General features: G+C 35.9%; 1 long non-coding RNA gene across 2 annotated transcripts in view; it reads right to left on the reverse strand.

Moving 5' to 3' along the window:
- Positions 1-314: 314 nt before the first annotated feature.
- The window catches only part of LOC141580045 (uncharacterized), a 159,753-nt gene continuing 132,249 nt past the window's right edge, over positions 315-27,818 (reverse strand). For both annotated transcript variants that reach the window (XR_012512036.1, XR_012512035.1), the window contains one exon: positions 315-15,486. This is a non-coding gene — a long non-coding RNA (uncharacterized LOC141580045). The remainder of the gene's footprint in view (positions 15,487-27,818) is intronic.

Consider the following 27,818-nt stretch of genomic DNA (forward strand, 5'->3'; position numbering starts at 1 on the left):
CGGGCCATGTCATCCACTGGGTGTCTTAAACTTTCAAATCCTCTTTTGTAAAGTGTCTGTTCATATCCTTCGCCCATTTCTGAATGGGCTTGTTTGTTTTTTTTCTTGTAGATCTGTTTTAGTTCTTTGTAAATTCTGGATATCAGCCCCTTGTCAGATGGGTAGACTGCAAAAATTTTTTCCCATTCTGTTGGTTGCTGATTCACTCTACTGACTGTTTCTTTTGCCATGCAGAAGCTGTGGAGTTTGATTAGGTCCCATTTGTCTATTTTGGCTTTTGTTGCCATTGCTTTTGGCGTTTTGGTCATGAAATCCTTGCCTACACCTATGTCCTGAATGGTTTTGCCTAGATTTTCTTCTAGGGTTTTTATGATGTTAGATCTGATGTTTAAGTCTTTAATCCATCTGGAGTTAATTTTGGTGTAAGATGTCAGGAAGGGGTCCAGTTTCTGCTTTCTGCACATGGCTAGCCAGTTTTCCCAACACCATTTATTAAACAGGGAATCCTTTCCCCTTTGCTTGTTTTTGTCAGGTTTGTTGAAGATCAGATGGTTGTAGATATGTTGTATTTCCTCTGAGGCCTCTGTTCTGTTCCATTGGTCTATATCTCTGTTTTGGTACCAGTACCATGCTGTTTTGATTACTGTAGCCTTGTAGTATAGTTTGAAGTCTGGTAGTGTGATGCCTCCTGCTTTGTTCTTTTTGCTTAGAATTGACTTGGCTATGCGGGCTCTCTTTTGGTTCCATATGAAGTTTAAGCTGTTTTTTTCCAGTTCTGTAAAGAAGGTCATTGGTAGCTTGATGGGAATAGCATTGAATTTGTAAATTACTTTGGGCAGTATGGCCATTTTCACGATGTTGATTCTTCCTAACCATGAACATGGAATGCTTCTCCATCTGTTTGTATCCTCTCTTATTTCATTGAGCAGTGGCTTGTAGCTCTCCTTGAAGAGGTCCTTTATGTTCCTTGTTAGTTGTATTCCTAGGTATTTTATTCTCTTTGTAGCAATTGTGAATGACAGTTCGTTCTTGATTTGGCTCTCTTTAAGTCTGTTACTGGTGTATAGGAATGCTTGTGATTTTTGCACTTAATATTAGTCTTTGAATTTAACACAAATATACAGCTCAGAAAATCTTGATTTAAGGAATTTTGGCTTATTAGCAACTATCCGTCAGAGTATTCAGTTTGTTTCATGTCTGGAACTTCCTCTCTCAGTTCTTGCATATGTTTTCGTTTGGTGCAGGTTTTTTGGTTTGTTTGTTTTGTTTGCTTGTCTTTTTAAGACAGGGTCCCACTCTGTTGCTCATGCTGCAGTGCAGTAGCGTAATCATGACCCACTGCAGCCTCAACCTCCTCAGCCCTGGTGATCCTTTGTTCTCAGCCTCCTGGGTAGCTGGGAATACAGGGACAGGCCACAGTGCCTGGCTAATTTTTGTAGTTTTTACAATCATGGGGTTTCGCCATGTTGCCCAGGATTGTCTAAAACTTTTGGGTTCAAGTGATCCACCTGCCTCAGCCTCCAAAAGGGAATATGTTTCTCTCATTGTGAGAATTATTAAGTGATATATAACTTCATGAAACCAACAAGCAAGAAACTAAAGTGGTAAATACTTTTAGAGTCAGAAAGCTCTGTATTTAAATCATATCTATGCCATTTGCTAGCCAAGAATAATATATTCCCATCTCGAGGCTGTTTTTCTCATCTGTAAAATGTGAATAAAAACCACTATCTACTTCTTCAAATGGTAATTAAAAATATTAAGATTTAAGAGTGCATATTATATCACATAGTACAGAAGCTGTTATCTATTAATTATACATTAAGTGGTAGATATTAGTACTATATTGTTTTATATTGAAATAATATGGTAAGAATTGAATTTTGAGCTATTAATAACATAGCATGCTGAACAGGTTCAATATTTTTAAAAACTTATTTTTCAATAATGATAAAGGGGGAATCAAGGCATAGCAGTCAGCAGAATTGGGTTTTGAATAAAACAGAGTGGGCTGGAATTCTAGCTCCATGACTTACCATCACTTACCAACAACTGTGTGACTTTCAGTATGCCAAGTAAATCACTGAGCCTATTCTCAGTATCTGAATAAAAATATATGAATAATTATATGAAGAATAATGTGGTTTGCCTCTGTGTCCCCACTCAAATCTCATTTTGTATTTCCCGTAATTCCCACATGTTGTGAGAGGGACCTGGTGGGAGATGATTGATTCATGGGGGTGGGTCTTTCCCATGCTGGTCTCATGAGAGTGTATGGGTCTCCTGAGATCTGATGGTTTTAAAAACAGAAGTCTCTCTGCACAAGCTCTCTTTGCCTGCTGCCATCCACGCAAGATGTGATTTGGTCCTCCTTGCCTTCTGTCACAATTGTGAAGACTCCCCAGCCATGTGTCTTCATCAGCAGCATGAAAACGGACTAATATTTTTTACATTGCTAATAAAGACATACCCAAATTGGACAATTTACAAAAGAAAGAGTTCCATTGGACTTACAGTTCCACATGGCTGAGGAGGCTTCAGAATCATGGCAGAAGGCAAGGAGGAGCAAGTCACATCTCATGTGGATGGCAGCAGGCAAAGAGAGAGCTTCTGCATAGAAACTTCTTTAAGTTCTTACCTAGAAATAATAAAAAAAATCTGACTTTGCTGATATCTAAATTTTAAAATAAAAAGTTAATTTCTTAATTTAATAATTCCACCATGACCAAATAAATATTGAGAATTTAGAAAGTAACTTTAGGATTCAGATAGAGAGATGTAAAAGAATTTACAAGTGGTATTTCAAATGATAGAATATAAGCATATTCTTCATGCTTAAAAATAATTTGTTCTCCTATATATATTGAACTAACATCTTTTACTTATACTTTTATAAGTTGTGAAACAACTTTAATAAAATCACTACTATCTTCAGTCTGGGATTTTCTATGAAACACAGATGAATTTATTTAACACCTTTATATGCTCAAGAGCAAAATCTCTGCTTATTAATGGTTTTTTAATACTTTTGGGTTTAATTCCAAGAGATAACTATGGTAGAACCAAGGAAGAAAGATTTTTAAATTCTTTTCCTTCACAGCTTTCAACAAAACCCATTAAAAAAATGATAAAACTAACACGAAAAAATAAAACAACTAACATGTAGTCTTGACTGGTGACTATAGGATGCTGATAAGTAATCTTTCAGTACAGTCTAAAATAAGGTTTCTAAAATAAACAAATACACGGTGTATTATCGATTTGATGTGCCACTGAATTATTTTGTTGGTATTATGTCCAGGATTTTCTGTCTATATTCGTCCAGGATATTGGTCTGCAGTTTGTTGTTGTCCTCATCTAGTTTTGGTATTGGGATGATACTGGACTCACAGGATGGGTTAGGAAGAAGTCCCTCCTCCCATATTCTTTGGAACAATTTTGGGAGGATTAATATCAGTTATTTGTATGTTTGGAAAAACTCAACTGGGAATCCACCTGGTCCTGGGATTTTATTATTTTTTTGGAAGATTTCTTATGACAGATTTAATCTCATTCATTATTGATCAGTTCAGGAGTTCTATTTTTTTTGGTTTGTGCTTGGGTAGTTTTGTGTTTCCAGGAGTTTATTCATTTTTCCTAGGTTTTCTAGTTTGTTAGCCTGTAGTTGCTCATAGTAGTCTGTGATGTCTCCTTTTTGATTTTCTGATTTTGTTTATTCAGATCATCTATTCTTTTCTTGGTTGGTCTAGCTAGCAGTTAATCCATTTTATGCTTTTGAAAATTGATTTTATGTTATGTTTATCGTTCATATTCTGTTTTTGGTCTCAATTTCATTTAGCTCTGCTCATTTTGTTATTTCTTTTCTCCTGCCGACTTTGAGTTTGGTTCATTCTTGTTTTACTACTCCCTTGAGGAGTGAGGTTAGGTTGTTGACTTATTCTTTTCTAATGTAGGCATTTAATGCTATAAACTTTTCTTTTAGCACTGCTTTTGCTGTATCCCAGAAATTTTGGTATGTTGTATTTCCACTTTCATTCATTTCAAAAAGATGTTTAAATTTGGTCTTTATTTCTTCATTCACTCAAAAATTGTTCAGGAGCATGTTATTTAATTTCCATATATTTTTATAGTTTCTGAAGTTCCTCTTGGTATTAATTTCTAGTATATTCTGCTATAATCTGAGAAGATACTTATTTTGATTTTTTAAAATTTTTTGAGATTTGTTTTAACCTTACATATTATGTATCTTGGAGAAAGTTACATGTTCTTATGATAAAAATTTATATTCAATCGTTGGATAAAATATTCCAGAAACGTCTACTAGATACATTTGGTATACATCCAAAGAAATAATCAATAGAGTGAATGAACAGACAGTCTACAGAATAAAAGCTGTTTGCAAAACTATACCTTTGACAGAGGATTGATGGTCAAAATTGACAAGAAAATCACAGAACTTATCCAAATAAATAAATAAATAGTCTCATTAAATAATGGACAAAGGACATGAACAGACATTTTGCTAAAGATACACAAATGGCCAACAAGCACAGTAAAAACAGGTCATTATCCCTAATCATTAGAGAAATGCAAATGAAAACCACAGTGGGGTAACATTTTATACCAATAACAATTATTTTAAAAAAACAAAAATTAACAGAAGTTTGCAAGAATGCAGGTAAAAGGGAATATTTATACACTGTTAGTGAGAATGTAAATTAGTACAACTTTTATGGAAAAAAGTGAGGTGATTTCTCAAAGAACTAAAAATAGGACTACTATATGATCCAGCAATCCCACTACTGGGTAATTACCCAAAGGGAAAGAAATTATTACTTCAAAAGGATACTTCAACTCATATGTTCATGCTGCACTACTCACAATAGCAAAATATGGAATCACTGTATGTGTACATCAAAGGATTACTATATTTTTAAAAAATGTGTTGTGTACACATACAATAGAATACTATTCAGCCATGAGAAAGAATGAAATCATGTGTTTTGCAGCAACATGGATGGAACTGAAGGCTGAAAGTGAAATAACACAGAAGCAGAAAGTCAATTACCATATAAGTAGAAACTAAATAATGAATACTCATGGACATAGAGTGTGGAATGATAACAATGTAAACTTGGAAGAGTTGGAGGCTGTGAAGGGTGAAAAACAAGAAACTACTTAACAGGTACAATATATGTTATTCTGATGACAGACACACTAAAAGCTCTGAATTCACCACTATGCAATATATCCATGTGACAGAATTACACTTCACCTCATACATTCATACAAATAAAATAAAAATTAAAAATAAAATAAATTGAACACTGGAAAGCAGAGAGTAAACAGTGGTTGTCAGGACCTGGAGTGAAGATAAAGCAGAAATTTGAATCACATGTTTTTAACATAAAAGTTGAATCCACAGCTAACACAATAAGAAGTCATTTATTGTCTTTAATAAGAAACTGTTGAGCTGGAAATAGGCTGATCATTTCTATCTGTCATCAGAATCAGAGGAATATGGAAATGTAAGATATCAAGCATTATATTTGAAAACATATCAATTTGGATGAGAAAAGGAAAACTCAATTTTTATTTTGCAGCAAAAAATCAAAATAAATTTATAATATCTAATATTTTTATGTAGGTAAATTTTAAAAATTCTCTCAACTGCAAAGAATTATGGCTCAGAAGCAGTGAGAAAACTGGATCTGAAAAAGGCAAACTATACAAACATAACTACTGACATCTTAGCAAGTAGATTTGAAATATATTATGACCCATATTTTATAAACTACACATGTATTTTTCAAAAACCTAAATTTTTTTCAGTCTACCCTCAGATTTCAAATCAACTTGAGGTAGCCCATTGAGATGACTGACAAGGACACACTGATTATTTTTATTGTCCCATGTGGTCTCATATGAAAAATTAAAATGATATTTTTCAATGATATTTGCATGAGCTCTATCATGCTACAGTTACAAAAGACAAACAAAAGCCTTAAAGTCTCAGCAATTCAAGCCGCAAAGTTTTCTTTCCTGCTCATTTTTGTTCATACCTCATGTCCCGTATAATTTAGCTAGGGGCTCTTGCACCAAGCTACCTTCACTGTGGACCCAAAGTGGTAAAACAGCCACTAACTGGAAAATCATTTCCACCTCAGAAGGAAGAGAGAGTTTAGTGTGATAACTTGGCTAAATGTCCATCTTGAAGTGACTCATGCACTCCCTGCACTTTTTCTGGTCGAATCAAGAAATATGACCATTCCCAAATTCAAAGTAGAAAGTAAGTGTAAGCCTATCAATTCGCCAAGGAAAAGAAGCAGGAGTGTTTTCAGGTAACATCAAAGACTATAACAATTTGCCCTTTGGGTTACTAAATATGCAGTTTATGCCCCTTTTTTACATTTCAGAGCATGAGGACAAACCAAAAATTCTACTTAATCTCTGCATCAGTCACAAAGTCTAATGTCTAAGCATGATGATCAGTTGTCTTTTCATTTGATTTGGATGCCATTCCTCTTGGTACAGAAATCTATAAACTTAAAATTCAATTTGTCTGCTTCCAATGCTCTTAATATATGATGATGAAGCATCAAATGGAAACTCACAGTAAATATTCCATTTAATGGAAAATGATGAAAGAAGCAGCAGTCTTTTAGTTCTAGATTTCCATGCGTAAGTCACTTATGCATGGAAAATCTGTGACCTGTTTGCCTACGATGCAACGTCCTCTACACTTGATTATGAAATGTATCATAATTAGGCCCTAATTCTCCATTGAAGGCCTCATCAGTCTCTTATGCTCTAGCTCTAACCTGTAGATAATTCCTCCTTTCTTATTTGCCACATGCCATCATCATTCTTCACAGAACTAGAAAAAAATTTTTTAAATCAATATGGAACCAAAAAAGAGCTTGCATAGCCAAAGCAAAATTAACCAAAAAGAACAAATCTGGAGGCATTATAATGCCCAACTTCAAACTATACTGAAAGGCTATTGTTATCAAAACAGAACAGTACTAGTTAAAAAAAAAAAAAAAAATCAGCACACAGACCAATGGAACAGAAGAGAGAACCAAAACAGAACAGTACTGGTAAAAAAAAAAAAAAAAACAAATCAGCACACAGACCAATGGAAACAGGACAGAGAACCCATAAATAAACCCAAATGATTATAGGCAACTGATTTTGACAAAGCAAGCAAAAACATAAAGTGATAGAAAGGACACCCTATTCAACAAATGTTGCTGGGATAATTGGCGAGCCACATGTAGAAGAATGAAACTGGATCCTCACCTCGCAACTTATACAAAATCAATTGAAGATGCGTCAGATACTTAAACCTAAAACCTGAGGCCAGTTTACCTAAAAACTGTAGAAGATAACATCAGAAAAACTCTTATAGATGTTCTTAGGCAAAGAATTCATGACCAAAAAGCAAGTGAAAAAAAAAAAAAAGATAAATGTGTGGGACTTAATTCAACTTAAATGCTTCAGCACAGCCAAAGAAATAATACACAGAGTAAACAGACAACCCACAGAATGGGAGAAAATATTCATAATCTATGCATCTGACAAAGGACTAATAATCCAGAATCTACAAGGAACACAAATGAATTGAGAAGAGAAAAACAAATAATACTATTAAAAAGTGGGCAAAGAACATGAACAGATAATTCTTGAAAAAAGATATACAAATGGCCAACAAACATATGAAAAAAATGCTCAACATCACTAAATATCAAGGAAAGGCAAATTAAAACCGAAATGAGATACCACCTTGCTCCTGCAAGAATGGCCATAGTTTAAAAATCAAAAAACAATAGATGCTGTGATGGATATGGTTTACCACATCATTCATATTTCCTTTTTAGGAAACACTTTTACACTGCTGATGGGAATGTAACCACTATGGAAGACAGTATGGAGAATCCTTAAAGAACTGAAAGGAGAACTAACATTTGCTCCAACAGGAAATGAAAACCAATTTTCATACAAGAAGGGAGTTGCTGCTGTAACAAATACCTACACTGTAGACATGGCTTTGGAATTAGGCGATGAGCATAGGATGGAAGAATTTTGAGGAGTATAACAGGCTCATCAGAAACATAGCCAACTTTGACTGAAAGGAATAGAAAGATGAAGTAATGAAAAGGTGTTGTCTTCCAAAATTCTGAGAGCAGAAAACAGGCTGGCAAAACTACTCAACTACTGTGCTGCCTTTCATGAAAAAGGAAGGACAATTATAAGGACAGAACCAGTAGTCTCAGGGGATTATTCTCAGGCCTTTAAACTCAATCAAGTTTTCCATCTGAGATTTTGAGACTGGAATTGGTAACTCCTTTATTCTTCCCTTGTCTTCCTTTTTGAATGTGAGTATCTATAACTGGTGTCTTATTCCTCTCCCATCATTATATTTTAGGAGCAGAAAACTTGTTTTCCAGTTTCATTAAGTCTAAAGATAAACATTTTCCCTGTGGATGGATTTTACCCAGATTCTGATCCATACTTGAGTTCAATTATCTGGATAATGAGATCTGAAACTCTGAGCTAATAAAATTTAGATGAGATTTTTTTCAACTTTAAGTTGATTCTGTAATGAGTTGAGATTTTTAAGGATATTGGAATAAATAAGGTGAATATATTTTGCATGTGAAATGGACATAAATCTTTGGATACAATACTGAAAATTCCAACCTGTTTTCCTAGCTCTACAGGTTCATTAGGTATTGTCCTGTTTTGTTGTCACAGCAAAAACTTCAGCAACATTTTCACCACTACAAAAGATAGATTTTATTCATGTTTTCCAACATCCATTCATTATTTATTCACTATGGTAGGCAGAATAATGACTTCCCAGAGATCCACATCTTAATTCCATGAACCTCTGGTCATGTTACCTTATATAACAGAAGGAACTTTTTATATGTGATTAAGGATCTTGTGGCAGAAAGACTGTCCTGAATAATTCAGGTGGACCAATGTAATCACAAGAATCCTCAAAGGAAAAACAAAGGCAGGATAGGCAGAGTCAGATAAAAAGATGTGAGAATAGAAGCAGAAGTCAGGATCCTGAGAAAGACCCAACTGGCCACTGTAGGTTTTTAAAAAGGGAACCTTGAGCCAAGGAATTAGGTCAGCTTCTAAAAGCTATAAAAGTCAGGATACAGATTCTTCTCCAGAACTTCTAAAAAAACCAGTTCTGCTGATAGCTTGACTTTAATCTAATAAGATCAATGTTACATTTCTGACCAAGAGAGATGTAAAAATAACACATCTGTGCTGTTTTAAAGTATTAAGTTAGTAGTAATTTGTTACAGTGCCAATGAAAAACTAATACAGTGGGAAAGGATACCTTTGACCTTTTTTTCCCTGTGCTTTTTTGTTCAGTTGAATGGACCTAATATACACCACTTTAATCCACTCGAAGTTTTTAAGTATCATTATTGTACTCCTAGCATTAATTGGATCTGAGCAGAAAGGCTGAGGTTCAAATAGACTTCAGTGTCCAAATTGTTTGCAATATTTTATTATTTTCAAATATTTTAAATCTCATTCATATTGAAATAATATCCAATATTCAGTGACATCTCAATAATTTTTCAAATTATTTTAAATACCTTCTATCACTTTTATTTTACCTTATTTACTTGGTAATTGAGAAGGATCTGCCTGTTGCAACATCACAGATCCCTAATTTTGTGATTTTCTGTATTATCTTTCATTTCTACTTGAAAACTGATCATTTCCTCTTTTTATCTCTTTCTTTTAATACATCACCAAATATAGCCAGTATCAATCAATATATGCTCCTAATCCTGCACATCCAACTTCTTCCCTCAAAGCTGAAGGTTCATTAGTTATTCACCTGCCTTCCAAGATATCACAGCAACAATATTACCAACATTTTCACCACTACATAGCATAGATTGCTTGCTTTCCAATGTCCAGTCATCATTTATTTACTATCTACCAGTCAGACCCTAAACAAATACCACATATTTAAGTGTTTCCCCTTATGGGAACATTCATTTATACTAGGTTAAGATGCACAACAAACTACTTAATGATGTAAGCACTGAAGGTTAGTTCTTTCCTCACATTTTATGTCCTATGCAGGTTAGCTAAGGGCTCTTCTCTAAGTTATTCTTATTTTGGGACCTGGGCTGAGAAAGAAGATATTTTCTGGAATATTTCCTGGTCACTGTGTATTAGTTTGTTCTCATGCTGCTAATAAAGGCATACCTAAAACTGGATAATTTACAAAGGAAAGAGGTTCAACATGGCTGGGGAGGCCTCAGGAAACTTACAATCATGTTGGAAAGGGGAGCAAACATGTCCTTCTTTACATAGTGGCATGAAGGAGAAATGCCAAGCAAAGGGGGAAATGCCCCTTGTAAAACCATCAGATCTTGTGAGAACTCACTCATTATAATGAGAACAGCATGAAGGTAACCATCCCCATGATTAAATTACCTCACACCAGGTCCCTCCCAGGACCTGTGGAGATTATAGGAACTATAAATCAAGATGAGATTTGGGTGGGGACACAGCTAAACCATATCACTGTGGCAGAGAAAAAAAATGTATGGATTATGGCTGGTTCAAAAGTCTCAGTTCATAAATAATACAAGTCGCATCTGTTCACATATCATTGTTCAAAGCAACCTAGACCATACAGTTAAAGAGAACCTTTAGGCATTATTCATAGCTGCATACCACCAGTATTCAACTGTTTGATGTTCTGAAATGCAAAGCACAGCAACAGAATTTCTTTGTACTGTATGATACAGAATCTTAATGATAAAACCATTACTCTGTCTATGCTTGGATTCTTTTTACATTGCAACTAGTCCCATATTTCAAGAAATTTAGAGGAAGTCATTAAAACATCATTTTTATACATTATAATATTTGTATAAAATGGCACTGTTTATCATGCAATAGTGCTAATGCTTTAGAAAATGAGAGTGTAAACTAGTTTTACCACATTTATTTACATCTGTATGAAAAGATGCTGCACTATCTCATAAGGAGATTATTTTCATATAAAAATTAGTAGCGGCCGGGTGCGGTGGCTCAAGCCTGTAATCCCAGCACTTTGGAAGGCCAAGGTGGGTGGATCACGAGGTCGAGAGATCGAGACCATCCTGGTCAACATGGTGAAACCCCGTCTCTACTAAAAATACAAAAAATTAGCTGGGCATGGTGGCTCGTGCCTGTAATCCCAGCTACTTAGGAGGCTGAGGCAGGAGAATTGCCTGAACCCAGGAGGCGGAGGTTGCGGTGAGCCGAGATCGCGCCATTGCACTCCAGCCTGGGTAAGAAGAGCGAAACTCCGCCTCAAAAAAAAAAATTAGTAGCATAATAACAACCTTATATGTAAAGTCAGTGAGTTTCCTTTTCAGAAAAGTGAAAAAAGAACATAATGATGCATCAGGAAATTAGTACTTGTCTGAGCCACAGTGGTAGGGCCTTTAGTGAGGGGTGGAGGGAGTTCCATGTTGGGCAGTTTCCACACTAGTGGAAAGTACAGAAGCTTTCCAGAATGAGCCTATGGATGGCATTGTGGTTTACTATAAAGCTACATAATCTACTTACAATTTGGACATTGTAAGATGATAAAGACAAGAAGGAATGTAATTGTCACAGAAAAGACAAAGAATGAGTATTGTTAATAATCCATATTCTACATTGCCAGCAATTTTATACCATCTTTCAGGCCATTTTATAGGCTTTCTTGTAGGAAGGAGAACTTATCATTTTGTAAACAGCAAGCTGTCAGAATCAAAAAGGAAACAAATTATAGGAGCAATGCCAAATCTGAGATCACCACAGAGTGCAAGACTTATTAAAAATCCATGATTCTATAAAGCTTGTAAGAGACAGAGAGAGTAATAAATGAACGAATGGCGAGAACCTATATTGAGCAATTACTCCTGTAATGATGCCTTAGTGACCTTCTAATAAATGCTTAATTTGTTTCTTGGCAGGATAACACCCTTGGAAGGCCTAAGGTGATATGGTCAAAGTAATATGAACAAAAAATTGCTTTTTAATAGCTACATAATGAAGCTTGCAGGACTTTAAAACATTGAAATAAACTCTACTATTTCACGTTGGTGTTTTCCTACTCTGAGTTCCAAAACTACATGAACAGTGCAACTTTATTATCTTTGTCATCTATATTTTTAAACAATATTCTTCTAAATCTTCATACTTAGTGGAATGTGTAAGTAACTATAAATTAAGAAATACTACTTAAAAGGCTTAATATTCCTAAACACAATGTCAAAATTTTCTAAATTAGTAATTCATAAATAATAGTTTTAGATACAACATTTAACATGTTTCTATGCCTGAATTAATTATCTTCTATATTTGTCATATTCTACCATTCTTTTACTAATTAAAACATGTTGTCAAAGAAAGTGGCACTTAAGGAAATATAACTCTTGCTCTTTTTCTTAATTAAATAAGGAAAACTATTAAAAAGTGCTATATACGCTTGTATACTTTTCATACTGTTTGTCCTAAAATTTTACTAATGTTCACTGCTTTATGTTATTGTTTCTGAAAAACAAAACATTCTGCAAGTTAGAATTAATGCACAATTAGGTCTTGCTGAGTATATTAGAAGGGTCAATATTTAATAATATCATTTTCAAAGCCATACCTTATCTCTTTCACTATCCATGGGTAAAAGCCCAAGTGTCTTATGAGTGGATTCCTTTGTCAGGGAGTTTCTTAATGAATGAGTTTCTTATGCACCTTTGATGCTTTCTGATCAATCTCACTGAACATCATTGCAAGTCCTCTGTAGCTGTAGCTAAGCCAGCTTTTTAATTTTTATACTGTATCTCCATCTTTGATTTAGTTTTGTCATCTTTGAAGGTCCCTCTTTGTCCAAGAGCTCATATTTTCCTGTCTGCCATTAGTTTCTAATTTCATGTCTTATTGATACAGGCTCATCTACCTGACTCAGATTAGCTCTGGATGCTGGAATTCAGCTCAGGCCTGAGAAGTTATTATTCCTAAGAAGGATGTTTAGGCAAAAAGATAAGAAAAGTCAGGTGATTCCACCAGTACGTACTATAATTGAAATTACAGTAAATTATAGACATGATAATTTCAGAATTCCATATGGAAACAGAATGACTGATGTGGGAACCCAATAACCTAGACAAGCATTTTTAGAACATTAGATGCTATATGGAAATATATGTCCCCCTAGATATACAGACTCAATAAATAGACTTGGTAAACCTCATTAATTATAGCTCTGTTACACGAGGAGCAATAATTCTAAAGTAAGTTATAAGTAATTCAAAGATGGGAGGGTTATAAAACCCTTGACCAAGGATTATGGGTAAATTTCACTTTTAACTGACTCAATGACATAACACTTTTCCAAAGAAAATCATAACAAACACCAAATTATAACTCATCCTTGGTTTAAAATCCAAAACAATCTCTGACCCATTTCATTCAAATATATTTAAACAGCATATTAAAAAAGCTCAGAGTTATTTTAATTATAACTTAATTATTAATCATCTCAGTATTGGTCTGGGTTCTCCAGAGAAATAGAATCATATCAATATACATGCATACATACAAACACACATTCACCTATCTATGTACATCTTGTCTGATACACACACACACACTCACACACACACACACACACAGAATTTTTTTATAGGGATTTGGCTTATGGAGACTAAGTCCCACAGCTTGTCATCAGCAATCCGAAGACTCAGGAGAGCCAATGCCATCATACTAGTCTGGAGTCTAAAGGTCTGAGACTGGTAAAGCTGATGGTGTGAATTCTAATGTGAGTCTCTCTGCCTGAGAGTTTTTGTCTGTGGAATAGAAATCATGAAAAGGTTGAGGGACAGCAATAAAATTAATCTTCTGTCTTACTGTGAATGAAAGACATTGTGCTCTCTCCAGCACAGTAAGGATGCCCTTGAGGATCATAGTATAGATTACACAGAGACATTCAACTCAATGTTATTTACTTTTGGTCTTCAACTACCATGGTATTGATAGTGATTTATGAGAAAGAAGTGTAGGGTGGTAGTTGGAATGTTTGGGTTGTAGCTACTTTTTAGGCATATTTTTGTGGAAATCTTTATAAACTTCTTGACTACACATTTCAAAACTTATTCTTGTCACAGATGCAGGACATGTAAATTTGAAAGCATTTCACATTACAATAATAAAATAAGAAAAACATGTACTAATCAGAATGATACTGTTATCTTGGGGGAGGGGGTAAAAGGAGAGTATTTTGGTGTGTAATTTTTTAGATTTTTCTTTTCAAATAATTTCAGATTTACCAGAGTTGAAAAGACAGCATAAAGAGTTTCAGTATACTTTTCACTCAGCTACCCCTAATGTTAACCCTTTACATAACTATGATACATATATTTTGAAATTATCCTCATATAAACAAGTAAATATGTAGTAAAAGTGAACTTTATAAACATTGGCATACTTAGTGTGAAATCTGCAGCCTGCCAGGAGGCTAAAAAAAAAAAAAATAGTCTCTTAGACTAAGGAACAGATTATATGAGTGAAATTTCATTAACGAGAGAAAGCATTTTAGTACCCTTTAAGGCTTTCAGTAGTGTATAAAAAGTTATTTAGAAACCAGGAGCATTTCCGCATCTCATTTACCTAACTGATGAGAGATAAATGAGCTCAGCATTTAAAGCACAGCCTGGAGGTATTGTTTTACACATGAACTACAGTCTAACTCCACTAAAAGACAAGAGAATCATTAACTTTCTGCTACCACAGTGCCAGCAGCAATCACTAACCTTTCTTACCATAAATACTTTCAGAAATATTAATAGAACAATTATAAATCATGATTTTCATCACGGATTTAGTACATTTTTATAAATCTAAAGCAGAAGCCCTATAAATGGTAATACTTTATTATATGTAAACAGGATATTGTTATTTATTAAAAATGTCATTAAACCTCACTGTGGTAGTGTGAAAATAATTTATATCACCACTTGGGAGTTCTTTTTTATGAAGCAACTGAGAGATAAATACTCTGTAGATTGCTTTAAAAACAGATGAAAATTTCATTTGCTGAGAAGAGTGGGTTCTCAGCATTACCATTTGGGTAATGTTGAAATCAGACTTGAGGCTATTGCCAAGACTAGAGAATCTCCCTTGCTGATAAAAAAGCTGGTGATAAAATGTCTACATTTAAAATGAGATAGAATTTACATTAATTTGAAAATATGAGAACGCACTCTAGTACTGTCAGCCCTGTAAAGCATCGTGTTGCACTCACATTGCAGTGAGACGGGTGACATTAACATTGCACACCAGCACAGTTTACATGAACTACTGATTTAATTCTTACCTTCAGGAAGCCTCATGACAGCTAAATACTGCCAGATGCTGACACAGAGTTCTGTGTGTTTACTGCTTTCACCTTTCTTACTAAAGCACCTGTAAGCACAGTGCAAAACAGTACGTAAAGCAATCTTGTTAAATTTATTATAATTCATAGATTTTTAAATTTCTAACTATATAACCACTTATATGCAAATTATAATAATTTTCTTTCTACTTTTCTATGTACATGATGTCTACTTCTTTATTCTTTTTTTCCCCTGTTTTTCTGTTTTTGTTTTGTTTCTTTTGTTATATTGTCCTGGCTAAAGCCTACAGTGAGATGTAGAACAAAAGTAATGGTTCTCATTGTTCAACAGCTGCCTGTGAGTGAGAACATGCGGTGTGTGATTTTCCGTTCTTGTGTCAGTGTGCTGAGAATGATGGTTTCCAGATTCATCCATGTTCCTACAAAGGACACGAATTCATCGTTTTTTATGGCTGCACAGTATTACGTGGTGTATATGTGCCACATTTTCCTTGTCCAGTCTATCATTGATGAGCATTTGGATTGGTTCCAGGTCTTTGCTATTGTAAACGTGCTGCTATGAGCATACATGTGCATGTGTCTTTATAACAGAATGGTTTATAACCCTTTGGGTATATACCCAGTAACAGGATTGCTGGGTCAAATGGGATTTCTGTTTCTAGGTCCTTGTGGAAGCGCCACACTGTCTTCCACAATCGTTGAACTAGTTTACACTCCAGGGAGGGAAGCATCACACACTGGGGTCTGTTGGGGGTAGCCAAGGGAGGGACGGCGGGGGTGGGTGGGGAGGTCTGGGAGAGATAACATGGGGAGAAATGTCAGATGTAGGTGACGGGGGGGATGGAGGCAGCAAACCACATTGCCATGTATGTACCTATGCAACAATCCTGCATGATCTGCACATGTACCCTAGAACCCAAAGTACAATTAAAAAATAAATAAAAAATAAAAAAGGAAAAAAAAACAAATGGTAGGAGTGATTTTTCCTTTGTGCACTATCTGAAGAAGTGGAAAAAGAAGGAGGGTAGAAGGAAAGAAAGAGTTTTAATATTTTACCACAAAGTATGAATGCTCTTGGATTTTTGCAGATAGTCTGTATCTCATAAAAGACAATTCTTTGCACACCTAACATATTAATAATTGATTTAAAATTGTGAATGGATATTGAATTAAGCAAAGGCATCTTAAAAACTTATTTTGAGATAATCTTTTTTAACCTTTTTTGTAGTTTTTATGGTAAATAACATTGACATACTTTTTAATGTTAAATCATTCTGTGAGTTTGCTTTGTTATCTTGTTTAGGATTTTTATAAGTATGTTATGAGAGAAATTATTCTGTAATTACAGAGTGAGTGACATCTTTGTCAAATTTTATAATCAAGATTTTGGTGATCTCATAAAAAGCCATTTTCTTATAATTCAGAAGAGTTTAAGATTGAAGTAACTTATTCTGAAATAAATGGAAGAATACACCATTGGAGACATCTGTATCAGGATTTCATTTGTGATAATTTTTAAATGCACTGAGTGTATGGTTAGGAATTTAAAAGAGTTGACACAATTCTGCTTTCACATTTATTCTTCTACACCTTTGGGCCCAATTTCACCCTTTCTTGGGTGTTGAGTAAATAACCAGGAGTGTGATTGCTGGATTTATGGTAAATCTATGTTTAGCTTTGCATAACGCACAGGCAAACTGTCTTTCAAATGGTTATAACATTTTACCCCTCCACCTCATCAGTTTGGATGATACAATTACATTTTCTGGCAGAAATTCTTCAATCTGATTTTCTCTGGCCATAAAAATGAGATATTTTTGAAATAATGATCAGATTTCTGGGTAATGCTCAATGGGAAATGTGCTTTCCAAATCAGAGGATCCTAGCCTAGTTAAAGCCTGAGGCCATTTAAAAGCAAACTCCTTATAATTGGCAGCTTATAAAATTGAGTAAGACTATTCAAATTATGTAATGCTGAATGTAAAATGACACTTGCAATTAAAGGTTAACTTCTAACTCTAGAGTTTTTTTTTTTTTTTCTTTTTAGTAAAAGGAAAACAAACTCCTGATATCAGAATATTTTTCCAAAAAATTACTCAGAATTTAATTTTTACATTTTATTTTTTGGCTTTGGTAAAAGAATTTGTCATCTTTTGCTGAAATTGCTGGATAGATTTCCTATTCTGAGTATGTTTATGAGTGAATATGTGAGTGAGAAACACACTTCTCTAATGTAAAGGACTTGTTTTTTTTTTTCAGTTACCATGATTCTTTTCTTTTCTCTTTCTTCCTATCTCTAAAAATGTTTACATTCTTTTGTTGTTGCCAGGGTTACTTTTTGAATTTTTCTGCTCTAATTTCCTTTTCTACAAGTACTTTTGTGACTTCTAATACCTTCCGCCAATGCACATCTCTTATTTGTCGGTGCTCATTCTCTATTCTTTCTTTTACTAGACTCACATTCTTAAGAATCCGTTTCTCAGCGCCATTTTCTAAAGCCAAGCAATATATTCACCTGAATCATCTTCAGTGTTCATTGCTCCCACACTAATTGAGTATGACAGTGTTTGAACATGCTACTGTAGATGATATTATCTATTTGAGAGTAACTTAACACTTCACACGAACTGTACCTGAACATATTTTGATTGAGACTAGCCAGAACTAAATTATGTCAGAACAGGCTGACATTATAAGACTAATTAGAACAAAAGTAATCACTCTTTGCCCTCAAATAATTTTTATATTCATAGACTATTTCATCTATGAATTGTTTATTAATCATACTGGAGACAAGTCAATACCTAAATTCCTATGACAACATAGTCATTCTTTCTGATAAGAAATTTTATATTCAAAATGGCTCTGTTTAAAATAAGAACATTTCCCTGGGATGTTATAATTGCTTTATTTACACTGTAGGTGAGTCCTTATCTTCTCACAGTTTGATCCATGATGTCTACCACCTGAAGGGTTAATTCATTCCTAGTTCCTGAGCCAAACCTCACAGAAACAGGAAAAGTTCTTACAAACTCAACCATGGAAATATCTTCAAACTATAGTACAAAGGTTAAAGCATAGGCTCTAGTACTGGAATGTGTGGGATTTAAGCCTCGGAATTGTACCTACTAGCCCTAGGACCATAAGCAAACTCTGTATGAGCCTCTCTATACCTGTTTCCTTATCTGAAAATTGGAAAAGAATGAATGCATCTGCTTCACAGCGTTTTGCTTAGAATTAAATGAGCTGGCCAATATGAAATTCTTATAACAATTCCTAACACAAAATAAGCACAATTTAAGATCAGTTATTACAGCCTGCTCATGTAGTCAGTACTAGTAGGCTATCTTATTGCTCTTCCCAATTCTTATGGCCCACCATGTGGTGAATGTCTTGAGTTACTTTTCTCCAGTTCTTTCACTGTAACTCCCTCATTTTGCCTATGTTTCTGGTTACCTTATAGAATTAGAATGCTGTCTCTGTGTGTGCTTTCATTTTTTTCCCATTATGCTAGACCCTCTGGCCACGACCCTGGGGACTAGTCATTTGGATAATTTCTGATGATTTTTCTAATTAAAAAACACTGCCTTCCTTTGGATATCCTGGCACTAGCAGATTATATGTCAGGTCATTTTGCAGCCTGGTAAATTTTTATAACCAATTCCCTGCCTGGTTTTCACTTATTTTGCTAAGTAAGTTCTCACTATTTTTCTTTCTCTAGTTATTCCAAGCATCCTTATTCTTAATGATAATGCAAGTGATAATGATGATAACACCTTCATGACTATATGCATTTATATTGAGGTGTTCTAGAAGTTATGATGATTTAACAGCAAATCACAGAAAACTCAAATCAAATCTCTGAAATAAATCAGAATATATTCCCTCATATGCATGAGATAGAGCATTTCCAGGGTTGGCTAATTCAATTGATCAACAATGTCAAAGACCCAGCTTCCTTCTGACTTTTGATTCTGCAAGCCTCAGTGTGCTTTTCATAAATTAGCACCATTTCTCAGAGAAAATATATAGTAGAAGAAAGTACAGCTTATATGACATGTGTCATTTCTTTCTCAGAAGTCCCCTAGCAAATGTTACCTCATGTCTTATTGACAATAACTAAGTCACTATTAAATTATTCTTATTCCTAAACCGAGTTGAAGAATGAGAAAATCCTCAAATGATTTAGACAAAACAGCATTTACTCTCAATATGGGGAAGAGGGCACATGAATAAAATCTATGTTGGGACAGGGTTCCAGTTACTACTGATACATAACAAATTATCCAAAAACAATTTACTAGCCTAAAATGGTAAATTTTTTTTCCTCTCACATTTACTGTGGTTTAGGAATTTGGGGTCAGCTGGATAATTCTGGCTCAGGATGTCTCATGTTGTTGTAGTAAGACAAGAGCAAATGACTGAAGTCATTGAGAGCTAAAAAGAAAAAGCACCCCACCCTCTCTCTATCTTTCTCTCCATGGAATTTCAGTGTCTCTACCTATGGTTTCTCCACATGGGCTACTTTGGGCTTCTCACAGCATGACAGCCTCAACAACTAGACTGCTTACATGGAAGCCTAGGGCTTCAAAGATGAGTGTCTCAGCTAACAAAATAGATTCTGCACCCCTTTTAAAACCAGCCTCTAAGGTCATATAGTGTGTGGCTTATGAATATGTGTGTATACATACACATAGTATATACATACACACCCACACATATATACATATAGGTATATATATAGCCACATTCTTCTAGATATACATGACTTACAAGTCTGTCCAGTAACCAAAAGAGCAGAATTCACCTCTATCTTTCAATGGGAGAGTAACAAGGTTCTAGAAAATACCCATGTTTGGAAAATCCCATTTGCCATACATAAAAGGGGGAGATTCCTGGTAAGTAATCTGCCACAGAAGGTATTTTGCTTATCCTGTGTACATGAATTGGGCAAAAATTGAGAATTAAGAAATGTCTAGGTGAACAATACATAGAAAGGACCCTTGGGCAGCTTATAAGCCCTTTAGTGGAGAAATATTATGCATGTTTCTTAGGAAAAAGAGAAGAGAGGAGGAAAAGAGAAAGGGAGAGATGGTGAAGGTTTCAGAAATGGCAATGCCGGTTGTAAAAATGGGGAGTAACTATTTTTTTTCCCCCTGTTGCCAGTGGTTAGCCCGTTCTGAGCCACTACTGGTGCTGTCAAATGTTTATGATCATGCCTCTAGAGTGTCACAGAGTCAACCAGCCTCTTGCTACTGGTGCTCAACTGCTTTGTCCGTTAGAGCTTTTGTCCAGCATTTACAGTTGGGGTACACTGCCTGAACTCACGATTTTTTGTGCTTTAGAAAGTTTTTTATTGATGTTTGAGTAGTGGTATCCCTCAACTCTGCTTTTTTTTTTTTTTTTTTTTTTTTTTGAGATGGAGTCTTGCTTCGTTGCCCAGGATGGGGTGGAGTGGCACCATCTCGGCTAACTGCAACCTCTGCCTCCCAGGTTCAGGTGATTCTCCTGCCTCAGCCTCCCAAGTAGCTGGGATTATAGGTGTCCACCACCACACCCAGCTAATTTTTTTGTATTTTTAGTAGAGATGCGGTTTCATCATATTAGCCAGGCTGGTCTCAAACTCCTGACATTGTGATCCACCTGCCCCGGCCTCCCAAAGTTCTGGGATTACAGGCGTGAGCCACTGCACCTGGCCAGCTCTGCATACTTTTAAAAAATAAGTCAGTATAGTTAAAAATAAGATGTGCCTTGGCAAATTAAGAAAGAGAATCTCTGGTATTAATTTTCTCAGGCTGATATAATAAGATACCATAGACTGGGTAACTTAAATGTTTAACAAATATTTATTTCTCACTGGTCTGGAGGCTGGAAGTCCAAGGTAAAGGGGCCAGCATGGTCAGGCTCTGCTAAGGGCCCACTTCATGGCTTATACATAGTCACCTTCTCCTACATCCTCACATCTCCCAGAGAGAGTTCTGATCTCTTCATCCCTTATAAGGGCACCAATCCCATTACAGGACCTCTATCCCCATGACATCATCCAAATCCAATCAATCTCTCAAAGACCCCACCTTCAAACATGTTCACCTTGGGGATTAGGACCACTACATAAAAATTTGGAAATAAAGCTTGGCACAGTGGCTCATGTCTGTAATCCTAGGACTTTGGGAGACCAAGGTGGGTGGATCATGAGGTAGAAGTTCAAGACCAGCCTGACCAACATGGTGAAACTCTGTTTTTACTAAAAATACAAAAATTAGCACAGGCGTGGTGGCGAGTGCCTATAATCCTAGCTACTCAGGAGTCTGAGGCAGGAGAATTGTTTGAATGCAGGAGATGGAGGTTGCAGTGAGCTGAGATCATGCCACTGCACTCCAGCCTGGGTGACAGAGCAAGACTCCATCTCAAAACAACAAAAAATAGTTCAACCATTGTGGAAGACAGTGTGGCGATTCCTCAAGGATCTAGAGCTAGAAATACCATTTGACCCAGCAATCCCATTACTGGATATTTACCCAAAGGATTATAAAACATTCTGTTATAAAGACACATGCATATGTATGTTTAATGCAGCACTGTTTATAATAGCAAAGACTTGGGACCAACCCAAATGCCCATCAATGATAGACTGGATGAGAAAATGTGGCACATATACACCGTGGAATACTATGCAGCCATAAAAAAGGATGAGTTCATGTCCTTTGCAGGGACATGGTTGAAGCTGGAAACCATCATTCTCAGCAAACTGACACAAGAACAGAAAACCAAACACCACATGTTCTTACTCATAAGTGGTTGTTGAACAATGAGAGCACATGGACACAGGGAGGGGAATATCACACACTGGAGCCTGTTGGGGGGTGGGAGGATTAAGGGAGGGATAGCAGTGGGTGGGGGTATTAGGGAGGGATAACATTAGGAGACATACCTAATGTAGATGAAAGGGGATGGATGCAGCAAACCATGAGTATACCTGTGTAACAAACCTGCATGTTCTACACAGGTACCCCAGAACTTAAAGTATAATAATATTTTTTAATTGGAAAATAAGGGGATACAACCATTTATTTATATCAGTGGCCATATTGTAAAGGTCCTACATAGCATTTTTTTCTGTCCAAGATTTGAAATAAGTTTAAAGTAGACAATATTGTGCTCAAATCTGTGGAAAGGAAGGTAGAGAGTGAGACATTGCAAGAATTCTCAGTTCAGGGATAGTTGAGACAATTGGGAAAAGAAGTCTGCACTGATAGAGCTATGGAGTGGAGGAAAGGGATTTCATATTAACAAAGGCAGAATGATAGGAATGACTTGGTAACCAAATGATATGAGGTTGAAGGAAGGCGTATCAGAAATGTTTGAGCTATTATATTTGGACACCTCAATGAATAATAATGTCATTGGCTTCATTTAAAGAAACAGGAAACACAGAAAACTTTAGCAATGAATTTACTTTAGCCTTTTTAATTTTGCTTATTTAAGAATGTCCATTGCTGTTAAAAAATCTGCATAAGAGAATAATAGCACACACAAATTATGTCTATATGAGTTAAAGAGCAAAGATGAAACCACGAAATGCACCAACTATTGGGATAGAGGTAGAAAAAAGCAAGAAAGAAAATGATCAGTGAGCTGAAGAGTGGGTAATAAAATAATGTACTATGGTGAAGGAAGAAAAGCATGAACAATTTAACATTCTATAAATTAGTCTAGCTAAATAAAGGACAGTCACTGGATTTAATGATTTTTTCTTAATCTATATGATTTTTTCTTAATCTAATGGTTTTTTAAATCTCTATGACAAACATGCATGTTTGGCATATAGAAATCATATCCAAGTGAGTTTACTAGAAAATGGGAAATGAGAGAAAATAAGTGGTTTTGCAGGCTTTCTAACAAAGTTTGTTTATAGAAGGGAGAAAACAGAGGGCAACTGCTTGCAAGGAAGCACGGTTTTAGAGGACGTATCTGTAGACTGAAGGTGTAGAGGTGTGTTTAGAGGACATGTTTGTAGATCCAAGGTGAGATTAATATTTCTGAACAGTTGGAAAAAGTGAACTTAAACGGAGGAAGGATCAGTTCCTCTGCTGAGACAAAAGGTATAGGGAAGGTTAAAGATTGCTGGAGAGGACAGATGGACTGTAAATGGTTTGATGAGCATGAATGACATTCAGTGGGTTTATGAGACTTGAAGAGAATATAACACATGCACTGGACAATGTAGAATTCAAACAAAAGTGAAACCCCACAGGACCAGCCCAAATCTGAAGCTGGATGGAACAAAATAGAATCTAGCAACTGAAAGTAATGAAAAAAAAAAAAAAAAAAAAGGCTGTTTACTGTCATCTCTCAAATAATGTCAAAGGGTAAGAAACGTATTCTCTTTGCTCTCAACATCTTTACCCAAATGTTATACTTCTGTCATTAGCAATACCTTTCATTTGAATTACAACTGATTTCCTCAAAATCTCCTCCACAAACTGACTACTACTCTGAATCCCTACTGCATTTTTTTAGCCACAATTCTTTCCACTTTGTGGAGTACACAGGCCCTTTCCAATGAAGCTCAATGTATGTGTGTGTCTCTTTCTACTCTTTGTCCTAAATTCATGATACTATCCTTGTTTCTACCTCTATTTGTTACCTTAAAAGTACATCACAGGCTGGGTGCAGTGGTTCACACCCATAATCTCAGCACTTTGGGAAGATTGGGAGGGTGAATCACTTGAGGTCAGGAGTTTGAGACCAGCCTAGTCAACATGGTTAAAATCTGTCTCTACTAAAAATACAAAAATTAGCCAGGTGTGGTGACAGGTACCTGTAATTCCAGCTACTTGGGATGCTAAGGCAGGAGAATCACTTGAACCCAGGAGGTGGGGGTTGCAGTTGGCCAAGACTGAGCCACTGCACTCCAACCTGAGTGATGGAGTGAGACTCCATCTCAAAAAAAAAAAAAAAAAAAAAAAAAAAAAAAAAAAAATCTATTTGACAAAAAGCCCAAACGCATAGCTGACACAAAGCAGGTACTCACTAGATGTGGATGGGGATATAGGATCAAAATAGAAAACATAAGAATCTTCTTGACCATAGAGAAAAAAACTAGGCTAAAAACATGCAAATGTAGATATCTTAACCTTGTCAAAGATGGGAAAAGAAGCCAATGTTCCAAAAAACTTGTTCATTTTCTGCTAGAGTTGCTAAAATACTAATGACTTTTCAAGGGTAATTCAAAAACCATATCGTTCATAATTTGAGTATATATGTACCTAGAATCAATTACTAAGGTATTATATCTTATTAATTTCTCATATATCGCCTCATAAGTCCTACCACGGTCCATCAATATATATGGATTGTAGAATTTTTAACTTCATAAGGATAACTGTAAAATTATATCATTCACTACAATAATAATAATAGCTTCTTAAGTATCTGATTTGTGCCAGAACCTTCTAAGCATTTATTCTTCAGAACAAACCTAAGTTGTTCTGGTAATAAGAGAACTCTTGGTAATAAGAGTTGTGGAACTCTTATTACCTTTTACAGATGAGGAAATGACAGCATAAAAGTAAAAGAAATGAAGTCCCTGTTGAATTGATCTGATTGATGACACAAAATCACAGTAGGCAGAATCATAACGTCCCCGACGCAATCAAGACGTTCACGGCTTAATTCTCACAACCTGCGAATGTGTCATCTTACAACTAAAAAGGGATTTTGCGCATATGATTAACTCAAGAGCCTTGAGATAGGGAGATTATCCTAGATTTTCTAGGTGGGTTTAGTGTAATCACAAGAATTCTTGTAAGAGGGAGACAAGAGAGCCAGGCTCAGAAAAGATGAGATTACTGAACCAGAGGTCAGAGTGCCTTGATCACAAGCCAGTGAATGTGGGCAGCCTCTGAAAGCCAAAAAGGGTAAAGGACAGATTCTCCCCTAGAGTCTCTAGAAGGAGCATCTTGACTTTAACCCTTAAGACACATTTCATATTTCTGATGTCTAAAACTGCAAAATGATAAATTTTGTTGTTGTTGTTTTTCATGAATTTGAAATTCTCAGAAACATTATTCTTTTTTTAATTTCAAATGTACTTTGGGCTCTGGGGTACAAGTGCAGATCCTGCATCCTGCATGCCATGGTGGTTTGCTGTCCTCATCCCCCTGCCCCATGCCCTGCCTCACCTACATAAGGCATTTCTTCTGGTGTTATCCCTTCCCCCTCCGCTGTCCCTCCTCTACCCTCCCATCCATACCCCCACCTTGCCCAGTGAGCGTTGTTCTTTTCCCTGTGCCCAAGTGTTCCCACTGTTCATCACCCACCTATGAGTGAAAACATGTGGTGTTTGGTTTTCTGTTCTTGTGGCAGTTTGATGAGAACGATGGTTTCCAGATTCATCCATGTCTCTGCAAAGGATGCAAACTTGTTTTTTATGGCTGCATAGTATTCCATGGCGCATATGTGCCACATTTTCTTTGTCCATTCTATCATTGATGGGCATTTGGGTTGGTTCCAGGTCTTTGCTATTGTAAACAGTGCTGCAACGAACATACGTGTGCATTTATAATACTTTGGGTATATACCCAGTAATGGGATTGCTGGGTCAAATGGAATTTCTATTTCTATATCCTTGAGGAATTGCCACATTGTCTTTCATAATGGTTGAACTAATTTACACTCCCACCAACAGTGTAAAAGTGTTCCTATTTCTCCACATCCTCTCCAGCATCTGTTGTCTCCAGATTTTCTTCGTGATTACCATTCTAACTGGCGTGACATGGTATCTCAATGTGGTTTTGATTTGCATTTCCCTAATGAACAATGATGATGACAAAGTTTGTATAATCTGTCATAACATTAATAGAAAATTACCACAAAACAGGAACCGTGAAAAGAGTGAAGGTTTTGATTAGCTGTGAGGAAATCGACACCAGACCAAAAGCATGGGCTTTTCTTTTAAAGAGATTTTTGCTTTCTTTGACCCTCATTAATTATATATAGAAGGAAATCAGTAAATATTTGGTGGATTATAAAAGGCTATATGTGGCCCACAAATCATAGGCCAATCTGATCCATACTTTGAAAAATTATGTAAATTTCTAAGACACGATGCTGACTTGCACATTCACCCTGATTGTCTACCTTGTCCCTTTTAAATCCCTGCTTGACACAGTCTTAGAAAAATAGTAAAGAATATTTATAACAATGAGTCAAGGAGAGATGCAAATAAGTAACAAAAACAAAGACAGGCAGGATACCAGAGATACCAAGTAAATTCTGAAAGCCATGATGCAGAGAAAAACTCAGAGGGAAGCTTAGTCAGTCTGCAATGGATCACATGTGCAGTAAGATTGATGCTGATGGGTCAGCATGTGAAACAGTCACCAGGAAAAAGCACTAATATTTAGCATCTCTGGAGCACAGTGAGATGGGGTTGGAGGTAGAAGTCCTGCTGGTGCTTTTGAGTATGAAAAGGCCATGCATGTAGAAAAGGAAAGCTGCATATGGTCCTGATATACATGAGAAAAATCTTTCACCATCCCTTATGATAGCCACTATGCCAGGTGAATCATGGAGGCCCATTCTGCTTAACTTGATGATGGCATAATAATAAGTAAATGTAACTTTTAAGACAAATAGTAAGAGTGTCAACAGAAGCAGCTACCAAGGACAACCTACTCATCCCTTTTGTTCTGTTACTGAATGCCTGAATGGTTGAAGTAAATCCACAACACATATAAGTTTCCTTGTCTTCTCCTTCTAGGTACAAGTACACACACACACACACACACACACACACACACACACACACACACAAAATACAAAATATATTTGCATAGGTGCACAAGATACAAATATTTTTTCCCTTTCCATCTTTCTTTATGAACAATTAGGATTGTCATTGTAAAATACAAAATCCATCATGATATTTCTGAGCTGGAAGCACTTAAAAGCTTCTATTGCCCTCGAGGTAAACTTCTTAATGAGGAGCTTTCCCCATCAGGCTTCTGCCTACATCCCAAGCCTCAAATGTCCCCTCACACATCATGCCTCAGAAACATGGAAAAGCTTTTATTTCTCCTAAAGTTCAATGTTCTCTCATCTCTGGGACTGTGAGCATATGGTAATTGTCTCTGTTTAGAATTCCCTGCCTCTCCCACCCTTCAGGTTCCAGGCCTTATGAATCTAGTGTGGCTGATCTAGATATACTTCAGGTCTCAGCTGAGAACTCACTTCCTCCTTAACATAGGTGTTCTCTGACCCACCAAAAAGGAAGAAGTGTTTGTGTTTCTTGTCTGTCCCCACAGCATTCAACACCATCTCCACATCGTGCTCTATTCCACATTTTGGAAGTGCAGAAAAATACAAGTGCCAAAATTCCTCGTTGGGAGAGTATTGT

Source organism: Saimiri boliviensis, chromosome 10 (assembly GCF_048565385.1).
Source record: "Saimiri boliviensis isolate mSaiBol1 chromosome 10, mSaiBol1.pri, whole genome shotgun sequence".
NCBI lineage: Eukaryota > Metazoa > Chordata > Mammalia > Primates > Cebidae > Saimiri > Saimiri boliviensis.